This window comes from Adiantum capillus-veneris, chromosome 6, assembly GCF_014529385.1.
Source record: "Adiantum capillus-veneris isolate H3 chromosome 6, ASM1452938v2, whole genome shotgun sequence".
NCBI classification, from domain to species: domain Eukaryota; kingdom Viridiplantae; phylum Streptophyta; class Polypodiopsida; order Polypodiales; family Pteridaceae; genus Adiantum; species Adiantum capillus-veneris.
In genome coordinates this window covers 41,223,352-41,237,303 of record NC_140936.1, presented here as the reverse complement: position 1 = coordinate 41,237,303, position 13,952 = coordinate 41,223,352, and the positions used below count along the sequence as shown (strand labels likewise).

Below are 13,952 nucleotides of genomic sequence, written 5' to 3'. Positions count from 1 at the left end.
CCCTAAACACAAAAGTTGGAGATTGTGCTGCCCTGGACCGTCGAGAATCATACTATGTCCATGAGACCTTTTAGGGGAGGATATTAGTGTGATTTTCCCACTCGTGCAAAGTTTCATGGCCATCCGTTGCCGTCTCATTGGTCCAGGATGGCACATCGCCAATTTTTTGGCTTTGGGCTCACCAAAGGTCCAATGGCCAAAAGTTATTGATTGTGCTGCCCTGAATTGCCGAGACGGATTGCAATGCCCATGAAACTTTTTAAGGGTGGGGATTAGTGTGCTTCCCTTACCCCTGCAAAGTTTCATGGCCATCCGTTGTCGTCTCGTCGATCCAAAGTGGCACAAACACCAATTTTTTGGCTTTGGGCTTGCCAAATATCCAATAGCCAAAAGTTGGTGATTCTGGAGCCCTAGACTATTGAGACGGATTGCAATGCTCATGAAACTTTGCAAGGGCTAGGGTTGGTGTGCTTCCCCCACCCTTGCAAAGTTCCATGACCATCCATTGCCGTCTCGTCGCTTTAGAGTGGCACAAACACCAACTTTTTTGGCTTTGGGCTTGCCAAATGCCCAATAGCCAAAAGTAGGCGATTGTAGACGAGTTACGATGCCCATGAAACCATGTAGGGGCTAGGGCTAGTGTGATTCCTTCACCCTCACAAAGTTTCATAAACATCTGCTCTCGTCTCGTCGGTTCAAGGTGGCACAATCGCCAATTTATTGCCTTTGGACGCTTGGAAGGGTCTAATCACCAAAATTTGGTGATTGTGCCATCCTGGACCATCGAGACGGATTGAGATGCCCATGAAACTTTGTAGAGATAGGGATTAGTGTGCTTCTCCCATCCTGCAAAGTTTTGTTGACGTCTCGTCGGTCCAAAGGGACACAATCGCCAAATTTTTGGATTTGGGTTCGCCAAGGGCCAAACAACTAAAAGTTGGCGATTGTGTTGTCCTAGACCATCGAGATGGATTGTGATACCCATGAAACTTTGTAGAGGTGGGTATTCGTGTACTTTTCCTACTTGTGCAAAGATTCATGGCAAAGATTGTGGGGGGGAGGGTTGTGTGTGTGTGTGTGTGTGTGTGTGTGTGTGTAACGGGACGGGCACCATATGTGCCAACAGAAAAGAACAGACTGAACAACTTTAAGCACTTCAAATACACTAAACAGAAAGAGATGCACGCCACACGAGACATGGAGTGGCGGAGTTCCACCCCAAGAGAGCAATGGCCCCAAAACCTGGTGCCCCTTTTGGTATTTCTTTATATTGCTTCAACAAGGTATAACTCCCATGGCTCTGCTCTGCATCGTTTGTAGGTAGACTGTCAGAGTCAAAGCCCATGGGTCATATTTAAAGTCCCTGGCTTCTAAAGCAGTTTACACAAAAACCATTCAAACTCAAAAGTTTATGGTTCCAAAAAGTTGGCACTGAAATCAGCCATAAAAAATATGGAAATTCGAAAAGCTGCCACATCGGCACTATCAGTGCAAGATAAAAAAGACTGCCATGTCAGCAGTCAGTGCAATATTTGGCCGTCCATATAGTATCTACCATGTCATTAGTTGTTTATGCCAGGTCTTTGTGGGTCTTGGTTAGCTTTATCATAGGCCCCATTGGAAGGGGTCCCATACGTTGGTAAAGACTTTTTCTGCTGCTGGTTAGGGTTCAGGGCCCTCGGCTAGGATCTGCAAGTCGGCTCGGGTCTTTCGGTGGCTTGACATATCAGTAGTTTGTGACATCCCCCCTTCTTGAAAGAAGAGTAATCATCTGCGATTATCGTATATTTGCAAAACAACTCAAGCTAGCTCAAAAATTTTCAAGGGACATTCAATTTTCTCATTCCAAATTGGAGCTCTTAATATCCAGGGTCGTTGGCTTCTCAAAAAAATCTCGTCCGATAAGGAGTATATTCTCGTTCCAGATCAAAGCTCTTGATATTCTGGCGCAACAAAATTAGTCATCACACCCAAACCGCATTGATCTGTAACAGGTGTCTTGATGCATTAAAATTACATAGCCATGCAAGCTTACTGCCGATGAACACTCTCCTCGCAAAAAAACCATCCCAATCAGTGCCATCAGCTGTTCAACGACTCCCTCATCACTCCTCCCACAAATAACCTAAAAAGGTGCGAACCATGAGTAACAACAACAATACTCTCCTTGTAAATAACCACAAGGGTCCGGGCCATGAGTAAAAACAACATTTTTCAAACATTCAATACTCCCTCCTGCAAATAACAGCAAGGGTCCGGGCCATGAGTATGTGCAAGCATTCTCAAACATCAATTCTCTTCAGTATGCCACCCGGGAGTAAATCACCAATCATTGAAACCAGTATTAAAACCAGACTCAAACAATTCAAATCGGCACCAAGACACATTTAAAACAGATACCATCCATTTCAAACAAATTTCCAAATAGGATCACCAAACAACTTATCAAACAAGATTCAAAATACTGCTAAATCAAACCGAAAAAGCATTCTTAACATCAGTCGAGCTCGAAATCAACAGGGCTTCCATCCTAAACCCTACACCAAAATTAGGGTTAGATTTAGCATGGTCCATAAGCTCTTGGACAGACAGTGTTCTTGTAGTGGTGATGGCAGCCCCAAGATATAACAATTACATTGGGCCTCCAACGTTATTGGCTCGAGAAGAGACACCTGGTGAGAGATGTCCAAAAATTTGAAGTAATAATATGCTAGGACTTTTGTGGCAAGCATTTCAAGATACCCCACTCTGCTAGAAGCTCCACTTCAAAGGAAGATGTCAGAAGGCATGTAACTTTGGGCAAAAAATTTCTTGAAAGCCAAGTCCTTGGATTGTGCGGCTTGGTAACTATAGACTTCCACCACTTCATGGCACTGCTTCTAAGAAAAGCGGTGGCCCGAAAGATGCCCGAAACATCCACTCGCATCAATGCGTAGGGTTCATTGAGAGCTCTTCCCTTGCAAGTGGTCTTAGGTTCTTTATGGCTTATGTCCCTTAAGACAGAGCGATGAAGATGGAAGCACGCCCGATGTGTGATGGACTAAGGGTGGCAGTGGCTCCTAAGTTCGGGGCAGGGACACAAAGATTCGTTGATAACAAAAAGTCCGCAAGGACACAAAGATTCTTTGATAAAAACTTTGTGTAAAATTTGGAAGCGCCGTCATCTTGCTCTGTCTGCTCTTTGGTGGGACCAGCTTGAAGCTCTGATACCACTTTAACAGGATGGCAACCACGTGCCAACAGAAAAGAACAGACTGAATAACTTTAAGCACTTCAAATAACACTGAACTGAAAGAGATGCACGACACGCGAGACACGGAGTGGCGGAGTTTCACCCCAAAAGAGAAATGGCCTCAAACCCTAGCGCCCCTTTCGGCATTTCGTTATATTGCTTCAACAAGGTACAACTCACATGGCTCTGCTCCCTCGGGTAGACTGCCAGAGTGAGAGCCCATGGGTCATATTGAAAGGCCCTTGGCCTCTAAAAGCAATTTACATGAAATATTCAAACTCAAAAGTTTCTAGTCCCAAAAAGATGGTGCTGAAAGCTAGAGGAGAATATGGAAACCCGTACAGCTGCCATGTCATCACTATTAGTGCAGAATCCAAAAAATTGTCCCGTCAGCACTATCAACAAAAAATCCGAACAACTTTTGTGTCAACAGTTAGTGCAATATTTAGCCGTCCATATAGTATTTGCCATGTCATCATTTATTTATGCCAAGTCTTTTTGGGTCCTGCTTAGCTTTATTATAGGCCTCATTGGACGAGGTCCCATAAGTCGGTAAAGACTTCTTCTGCTACTGCTTCTTAGGGTTCAGGCCCCTCGGCCAAGATCTGCAAGTCGGCTGAGGGGCTTGACATGTCAATAGTTTGTGATAGTAGGTGAAAAGTCCCTATAGTATATGGGCAAACTTCTAGTGCATTCAAAAAAAGACTAAGTTTGGATTAAAGCCACGGTTCCACAATGCTTTTTGGCCTCTAAAGAACTTAGTATCCCATTGATTAATTAAGTTGCAAGATACTATATCCCTTAAACAATCCCAAAAGTAAAAGTGCATCTCTCCTTCGTTCTCACGAGCTACACCTTTCTCCCCCAATCGCTTGCTCGAACACCCCACCATTGCTTGCTCTCCATCATCCTCTTCTCTCTCGTCTTCGGGGGCTGTCCCTCCTACGCTCCACTCGACCTGCACATGCTCACTTGAAGTGGATGCCCTCGCCAAAACCTCTGTCGTCTTCGCAGACTGTCCCACCTGTGCTCCACTCGACCTGCACATGCTCACCTATAGTGGACGCCCTCGCCAAAAACCGTAGAGAGAGAGAGAGAGAGAGAGAGAGAGAGAGAGAGGCTCAATCTCTTGTAATGGACGCCCTCGCCAAAAACTACAATGTCCGAGATGGAATCCAACTCTCTTCACTCGCAATCTCCCACAGACGACCATTGAGCTCGTCCTACAAGCACAACTTGCACATTCTCTCTCTCTCTCTCTCTCTCTCTCTCTCTCTCTCTCGTGCGCAAAAGAAAATCTGCCACCACTACTGCAGCATCCAACTCGTCGGCCTGTCTTTTTGTTCTCTGCATACACCTCCTGCCTTGGAGCTTCGAGCCTCTACCTACGTGCATTGGATCTCCCCATCCTTTGCTCTCGCCTTGACATACGGCCTCTCCTTTCTCTCTCTCCCTCTCTCCCTACCACGTGGTCTCTGGGCCCTTTTTACCCTCAATAAATCTCCGCCATCCCTTTTCTTTTGAGGCTCAAAAATGACAGCAAAGACACAGACGGCAGCATCTCTGCAAATTCTTATGAAAACAAATGAAAAAAAAGATTAGAGCGAATACGTATGCATACTCACGGCTCTATGTTCCTTTGGCAATATGTGACTTGGTTACTTACTATACTTATTTATTTTATTGAACCCATTAATTAATTAAACATCAAGATTCCGTTCGACAATATTAGCAAAACCAAAAGATCGCTTTCCTCGATCGTTCCCACGCAGACATGCATGCCCCGCACTTGTGCCTCTCAGCTCCAGGTCTTCCAGGCCGAAGCTCTGCTTGCTCGCAAGGCGATGGAGACCATACTTTGGGAAACCCCATCCTTCGTCTCATCAGGCGACCATTCTGAGATGCAGCCATGGCGTGTTGACTGACAATAAACTAAAACAAGAATAGATACGCCGCCTTCTCTTCTTCTTCTCTTCCTCGCACTCTGTTCTCCACCTCCTGTGCGACGCAATTCTTCCTCCACAACCACCCTTGTCTTCGCCTCATACACCTTCTCCCTTACGGCCTTCGGACTCGACCTTCTCGAGCAGCTTGGGGCGAAGTGAAGCTCTGCACCTAGTGAAACCCACCCTTAGGATGGTCCCCTTGCGAACCTGCAGCAGTGAGAGCCTCTGTCCGTGCACGCCCGAGAGAGAGAGAGAGAGAGAGAGAGACACTACGAGTCCGAACCTCTAGTAGCGCACGCATGTGCATGATGGCCCGTTGACCTTGCTGCGCAATATCGCGTCAACTGGTCCTCCTCCTGCGCCCTCGCGTCACTTTGTGCGCTTCCCACCTCTGCGCCTCCATGTGTTGCTGTACGATTTTTGCAAGCATACGAAATTCCTTTCCCTGAATTTGTGAAATTGAGGTTTTAAATAATGAAGCAATCCATCTCCAAAGCCTACATAACCAAGCGAAATTCTAGTTTTAGCATTTGACATCACAAGCAGGGGCATTTCGGGAATTTTGACAAATCAGAGGGATATTTTGTTAATTTTTCCTTTATTACATCAAGCTTATTTTTTGGGTTTCCAGAGTATTTTTCTCATTTCCCCTTGCGATCGAGCAGCACTTTGGAAATTGAAAATAAAAATAGCACGACATTAAACTGACACAATTTTGCCGAGCACTACTACCCTCAAAAAAAATTACCGCTTTTCTTTCGAACCCAAAGAAAATCTCTCTCTTTCAATCTCTCTATTGCATCAACGCGCCATATTCATATGACAAACCCTTTCCACTTACTTTAACTTTCATCCAAACTTTTAGAAAAGCATCTTGACTAATTCTTATGAAAATAAATCAAACAAGCGATAAAATCACGAGGCCCGCAAAAAATATACACACACACACACACACACACACACATATGTCGACATAGTTCTAGTTTACCACAAACAATAAGCTGCCTTGGACACTCTTATCATCTAGTGGATTCAATTTCATTCTCTCCAGGTGGACCAAAATTGTTAGTAGAGTGAGCAACAAATTTGAGTAGTAAATCAACATGCTTATACATAAATAGGCCATAAAATATTTTTTGACATACATGTGTGAAATTAAGTGTATATATAGAGGGAGCCATGTGCGGTTTATCGTCTAGCAAATGCACATACATATTCACTCATATTATCTATAAAAGTAACATATGTTTATAGCCCACCTAAAATGAGGATACCTCAAACTTGAAGAGAGTTATGGATGGATTACCGATTCTCGTAATACTGATTATTGAAGAGCGCATTTTGATCAACAAAATATTGGACTCTTTGAGGTAATAATGTGTGTAAGGGTATCTTAAAGTATGTGACAGCTAGGTTCTATAAACAAAAGTGACTATGAATGGTTGAAAGATACTAATCTGTAATGATCTTTTTTTATGTATAAGGCCCACTTTCTCCTTCAACCATTTCTTCAACTCGAAATATGATTCTTTTAAAATAGTGTCTTTTTTCGTTCGACTTGGTGGGCATGTGAAGTGAAAGGGAATAACTTTTTTGTGCACCATATTCTTATAGATCTTTGTAGACGTCTTAACAATGCTTCCTCCTAGTTCTACTTGTATTTCGGAATTCTACATATACTAAACTCCCTCTCTAATGACTCACGACAGATGTCATGGCTCATACAAATAAGGGAAGCTCAACATGCCATCAAGGGGTAAACTTACTAATCGATCAAGAGAAAGAGAGAGGCAACTTGTAGCTATCACATTAAATATATTAAAACAAATAAAAGGAAATTTCGATATAGCAAAGTTGTTCCAACACCTTCTCTACTCAAGACCATGTTGTTGAAGCCATTGCTTGTGATAATACATCTGTCTTCACTTGAAAGGGAGAGAATCTTTAGGAATACTAGTGGTGACATGAGAGGACCTTGGACTCGGGTCCTGGTGGTGGATCAGATCTGATTGTTGACAGTGGTGATGTCACTTCCCTTATCCATGAGGACGTGAAGGCTGAGGAAGCTTATGCGAGGGAGGGCACTGTACCGAATCCAAATAGTTCTCACAATTATTTGAGATGGCATTAAGAAAGACCCCAAGAAGTGCCACAAAATGAAGGACAGACTTGTGGGTATTCCTAAAGAGACTACCACCGAGAGTGCACCACCTTTACCAGATGCAAGCTAATGGAACTCGATTATTCCATACAGCTAATGTGAATGACACAGTTAATGGAACTCTACTTTGCCATATGCAAGCTAATAGAACTCAACTATTCCCTACAATTAATGTGAATGACATAATGATCAAAAGCTAGTTTGACAATCTTCATATTTGTCGTCATTCCCTGCCTAATAGTCTCATGAGGGCTATTGATGTCATGATTGCTAGGAAGGTTGCTATTGTTTGCAGCTATGGTGATATTGGTAAAGATTGTGCTGCAGCCATGAAGGCTATTTGAGCTCGAGTAGTAGTCACTCTGATTGATCCCATTTGTGCTTTGCAAGCTCTCATGTAGGGTCTGCTTGTCTTGACATTAGAGGATGAGGTCGAGACTGCATATATTTTTGTAACCAATACTGGAAATATAGATACTATTATGGTTAGCCACATGAGAAATATGAAGAACAACGCTACTGTTTGCAACAATGGTCATTTTGAGAATGAGATAGACATGCATGGTTTGGAGACTTACCTGGGCGTGAAGAAGGTGACCATCAAGCATCAAACTGACCGTCGGATCCTCCCTGAAACAAAGACGGGCATCCAACTTGCGCTAAAAGAGGGAAGATTGATGAATTTAAGATGTGCAACAGGACACCCTAACTTTGTGATGTCATGCTCCTTCACAAATCGGGCTAGACGATCAGCTACAGGGAGGCAAGCAGGTTTAAGAAGATAAAATCGAACAAGGGTCAGGAATAGGCGCGATAGCTCAGTTGGAGCTATGGAATGGAAGGAAGTCTTGGAGATATTCCAAGCAAGTATATGCATTTGGATGAGACGGTTGTTGCTCTGCATCACCTGGCCAAGCTTGGTGCCAAGCTGACCAAACTATCCAAGGATCAGGCTGCATATATCAACTTTGTTGTGGAAGGCCCTTACAAGCCAGCTCACTACCGCTATTGAGAGACCCATACTTGATCTAATTACAGTAGGGCAAGCTGAAACTTGAACAACAGAGAGAGGAGTTGGAGAGAGAGAGAGAGAGAGAGAGAGAGAGAGAGAGAGAGAGAGAGAGAGGCAAAAGCACCACAGAGAGATGAAATAATTAAGAGTTCATGGTGGTGCGAGCAGATGGTAATGAACTGGTCGGTGGCTATACCCTTCCAATCTAGTGCCGTGGCAGTGTGGCTGCCTTTTGCCATCTAGCAGTGCCCTTAACGTGGTGGGCAACTGCTCCCCTGGTCATGCCTCTGCCCAGAGCAGCCTCGAACAAGCTCATAACAACACAAAAGTCATTTTCGCAGTCTCACGCAGGCTCAGAACAACGCAAAAGTCATTTTCACAGCCTACGGTTTAGACTCGAGAGAGAGCTCGACGCGCACAGAAGCTGAGAGAGAGAGAGAGAGAGAGAGAGAGAGAGAGAGAGAGAGAGAGAGAGAGCTTCGATTCCTTGCTTTCCACATTTATTTTTGAAAATAGTACATTTAAATTTCATACATATAATCATTTCTTTTACACGTAGAGTGTTATTAGAGACGCTCTCTCTGGATAATAACTTACCTTACTTCCAATAGTTTCATATTTTTAGTGCACTCATACACATTGAATGTTTCATAGTTTTCAACAACCCACCTGGCCACCACTAGCACTCATGACTCCTTCTTGAATGTTGCAGTGTACATTTTCATTCTTTAATTTATTTGCCAAAAACAATGTTTTTAAAAAATAACTTCTTATTTTTCATTAGCAAAAAAGGAAACCATCGGTAAGGCCTTGCCCCTTTGGGGTAGGTCAAAAAAGATTATAGGGACATACTAGATATGGATGAAGGTCGTTCAAATTTTGTTGTTTGAGTCCGTCCCTCAAAAGAGGTTTTAAAAGTCTAGAAGAGAATTGAAAAGAGAGAAACCAAAGAAAACCTTTTTCTTAAAAACTTGAATTTGATGGTTTTTAATAATGAATTCCTGCTCATTTTTTAGGTTTGGCAACCTCATAATCTAAACTTCAAGGTTATTATCTAGCATTGTGGACCAGGCATAGCGCTCACTTCAAATATTCGTTTGTATGAGGATAAATGGACTCTTGAGTTTAACTTTCAATAGCTTTTCGATCCTTCAGCAGCTTCTTTCAAATACTCTTGAAAGATTGCATCAAGGTAGGCCGTGCCAATTTTTGGAAAGGGGTTTAATAATAGGAATCTGGGAAGATCTCCTTTGAGATGAGAAAATGAAAGAAAAGGGAATAAAAAATCTTTTTTTGGTCGTTTTTTTCCACGAGTCCATTAAGAAGATATTTCTTTATGCACGAGCAATTTCGTAGGCGATAGGGCACGTATGTATAGGTAGTGAGAAGGGGAAGGGCGACGAGGGGGGGTGGAGACTAGGTTGCACAAGGTCGGAGGGATGTGCGTTACAGATGAGAATGGCCGCAGCTTGACCATCACCTTCATCTGCAAACTGCAACCCGCAGCTTGAGCGTCAAGGATCTGGTTGCTACCTCATTTCGATAGCTGGACTAGAGGGGCACTAGTACGATTAGATCGAGGGCATCTGATGTGTTGGACAAGTTGCAGGTAGATCTAAGCGGCTAGGGAAGAGGGAGCCCATGCGGAGAGGGGGGAAATGTCAGGAAGCTATGTAGATGCAATGATGCCGAGCAGCTCAAGTTTGAACCCACTAGTTTTAAGCTGCATTCAAACACACACGACAAAAATCCTTTTTTCTCGTTGTTACAGTTGTCACATGACATGTGTCTCTCTCCCTCTCTTCCACTTGCCATGTCCTCGTTTCTCTCCTCACATTGTCTGGTCGATTTCAAAAAAAGGCAAGTTCAGTAGAATTTTTGGAGATCCCGTTGGCCTCTCTTATGTCTTCCAATGAGCCACGCCACTAGTTGTGCTCTCTCTCTCTCTCTCTCTCTCTCTCTCTCTCTCTCTCTCTCTCATGTAGTGTTGTAGGCGACTACATCAATTGTTTGTGTGGTCGGAGGAGGTGAGGAGAGTGGGTGAACTACCTGCATGAGATTTTGAGATGGGGGTTGGGGCTGCCCAAGAGCAGCAGCAGTTGAGGGGCGAGTTGTGGAAGGAGAGAGCTCGGTGTCTCTCTCATGACATGTGAAGGCAGAGGGATTTTAAGGGAACTCTCTCTCTCTCTCTCTCTCTCTCTCTCTCTCTCTCTCTCTCTCTCTCTCGCGGATGCTAACGTGGAAAAAGGGGGGAGTGGGGGGGGGGGGGGGGGGGGGGGGGGGGGGGGGGGGGGGGGGGGGGGGGCTCGTTGATAACTGACACGGCACAACTCATGGGATCAACGGCAGGGGCAAGATCAGCCGTTGATCGCATGCCTAGTTTAATAAAAAAATAATGTTCCCTGCTGCGCATCCAGCCCTTCGAACCCACGACCTCCCGCTCCACAGGCCACAGCCTTAACCACCTGCCCTATCGCACATTGGTGATAGCTATGCGACTTTGCGCAATGAAAAGCCTGCCCCCCCTGCTGCGTCGATCTGACAACCCAAATCGCACACCCGACCGTCCACTTGCCCCTGTCGTTGATCCCACGAGTTGGACCCCATGTTATTTATAAACGAGGGGGGGGGGGATTATGTCCCATTGATTAATCGGATTTCTTTTAATAACAGCCAAGTAGAATTGTTCCGACATACGAATCCTTTATTTTGTAGAAGTGATACAGAAATGGTATATGGTATACTTGGCATCTGGCATCTGGGTCTATATCGAACCCATTAATTAATTAAGTTGCAAGATTCTATATCCCTTAAACAATCCCAAAAGTAAAAGTGCATCTCTCCTTCGTTCTCACGAGCTACACCTTTCTCCCCCAATTGCCTGCTCGAACACCCCACCATCGCTTGCTCTCCATCATCCTCTTCTCTCTCGTCTTCGGGGGCTGTCCCTCCTACGCTCCACTCGACCTGCACATGCTCACTTGCAGTGGACGCCCTCGCCAAAACCTCTGTCGTTTTCGCGGACTGTCCCACCTGCGCTCCACTCGACCTACACATGCTCACCTGCAGTGGATGCCCTGGCCAAAAACTGCAGAGAGAGAGAGAGAGAGAGAGAGAGAGAGAGAGAGAGAGAGGCTCAATCTCCTGCAGTGGATGCCCTTGCCAAAAATTGCAATGTCCGAGATGGAATCCAACTCTCCTGACTCGCAATCTCCCACAAACGACCATGGAGCTCATCCTACAAGCGCACCCTGCACATTCTCTCTCTCTCTCTCTCTCTCTCTCTCTCTCTCTCTCTCTCTCTCTCTCTCGTGCGCAAAAGAAAATCTGTCACCACTAATGCAGCGTCCAGCTTGTCTTGGCATGTCTTTCTGCTCTGTGCATACACCTCTTGCCTCGGAGCTTCGGGCCTCTACCTACGTGCATTGGATCTCCCCGTCCTTTGCTCTCGCCTCAACATACGGCCTCTTCTTTCTCTCTCTCCCTCCCACATGGTCTCTGGTCCCTTTTTACCCTCAATAAATCTCCGCCATCCCTTTTCTTTTGAGGCTCAAAAATGACAACAAAGACACAAATGAAAAAAAGATTAGAGCGAGTATGCTATGTTCCTTTGGCAATATGTGATTTGCTTACTATACTTATTGAACCCATTAATTAATTAAACATCAAGATTCCGTTCGACAATATTAACAAAACCAAAAGATCGCTTTCCTCGGTCGTTCCCACGTAGACAGGCATGCCCCACACCCGTGCCTCTCAACTCCAGGTCTTCCAGGCCGTAGCTCTACTTGCTCGCAAGGCGATGGAGACCATACTTTGTGAAACCCCATCCTTCGTCTCATCAGGCGACCATTGTGAGATGCAGCTATGGCGTGTTCACTGACAATAAACTAAAACAAGAATAGCTACGCCGCCTTCTCTTCTTCTCCTCTTCCTCGCACTCCGTTCTCCACCTTCTATGCGGCGCAATTCTTCCTCCACACCCACCCCTGTCTTCGCCTCATACACCTTCTCCCTCACGGCTTTCGGACTTGACCTTCTTGAGCAGCTTGGGGCGAAGTGAAGCTCTGCACCCACTGAACCCACCCTCAGGATGGTCCCCTTGCGAACCTGCAGAAGCAGGGAGAGCCTCTGTCCGTGCACGAGAGAGAGAGAGAGAGAGAGAGAGAGAGAGAGAGAGAGAGAGAGAGAGAGAGAGAGAGAGAGAGAGAGACACTATGAGTCCGAACCTCTAGTAGCACACGCATGTGCCTGATGGCCCGTTGACCTTGCTGTGCAGTATCGCGTCAGCTGGTCCTCCTCCTGCGCCCTCGCGTCAGTTTTGTGCACTTCCCACCTCTGCGCCTCCATGTGTTGCTGCGTGATTTTTGCAAGCATATGAAATTCCTTTCCCTGAATTTGTGATATCGAGATTTTAAATAATGAAGCAATCCATCTCCAAAGCCTACATAACCAAGCGAAATTCTAATTTTAGCATTTGATATCACAAGCAGGGCCATTTCGGGAAGTTTGACAAATCAGAGGGATATTTTGTTATTTTTTTTATAATTATATCAAGCTTATTTTTTGGGTTTCCACAGTATTTTTCTCATTTCCCCTTGCAATCGAGTAGCACTTTGGAAATTGAAAATAAAAATAGCACGATATTAAACTGACACATTTTCCCGAGTACTATTGCCCTCAAAAAAAATTACCGCTTTTCCTTTGAACCCAAAGAAAAATCTCTCTCTTTCGGTCTCTCTATTACGTGAACGCGCCATATCCATATGACAAACCCTTTCCACTTACTTTAACTTTCATCCAAACTTTTAGAAAATCATCTTGGCTAATTCTTATGAAAAGAAATTAAAAAAAGATTATAGGGACATACACCTCAGCTTACTGGGTCCACTTTACTTTATTAGTTGGAATCTTCATGGATTCCATGGATGCACGTGGCGTGACGCAATGCTTCTTCCCCAAAAAAAAAGTCCAGGTCCCCCTAGGACGCAGTGCTCCATCACCACCCTCAACTCCTTCCAGTTTGCCTCCATACGCTGAACTACTTCTCCTCCCATCTTACCTCTTGCTCACATGGACAAGTGCGGCAATGTCGTGATAGAGAGAACTAGTATGTGACCCGCGTGCGCGTTGCTGCGGCCAAGAAAAGCATGGCAATTGGATCTCTCTCTCTCTCTCTCTCTCTCTCTCTCTCTCATACACACACACACACACACACACACACACACACAATGGAAACGTAGTCCTTGGAATCACTATAGAAAGATAACAATGCAAATGTACGCCTTCTCTCTATCTTTCTATCTCTCTAGAATAGCATGGTAATTGGATATCTCTCTCTCTCTCTCTCTCTCTCTCTCACACACACACACACACACACACACACACACACACACACACACACACACACACACAATGGAATAGTAGTCCTAGGAATCACAAGTAGGTCTTTGATATCTTTTTTATCACCTTCTTTCCTCCATTTCTCAATTCTTTTAAGTTGAAGACTTGCTCAATAGCGCGCGCTCTCTCTCTCTCTCTCCACCCACATGGAGTGCTTTCGGGCGATCGGTTGCAATCAACTCATCCTTCACACGACTT

The 13,952-nt window shown here is 44.8% G+C and overlaps 1 pseudogene; it reads left to right on the top strand.

Annotated features, from left to right (window-relative positions):
• Positions 1-6,892: 6,892 nt before the first annotated feature.
• Positions 6,893-8,351, top strand: LOC147455397 (adenosylhomocysteinase-like; annotated as a pseudogene).
• Positions 8,352-13,952: the final 5,601 nt, after the last annotated feature.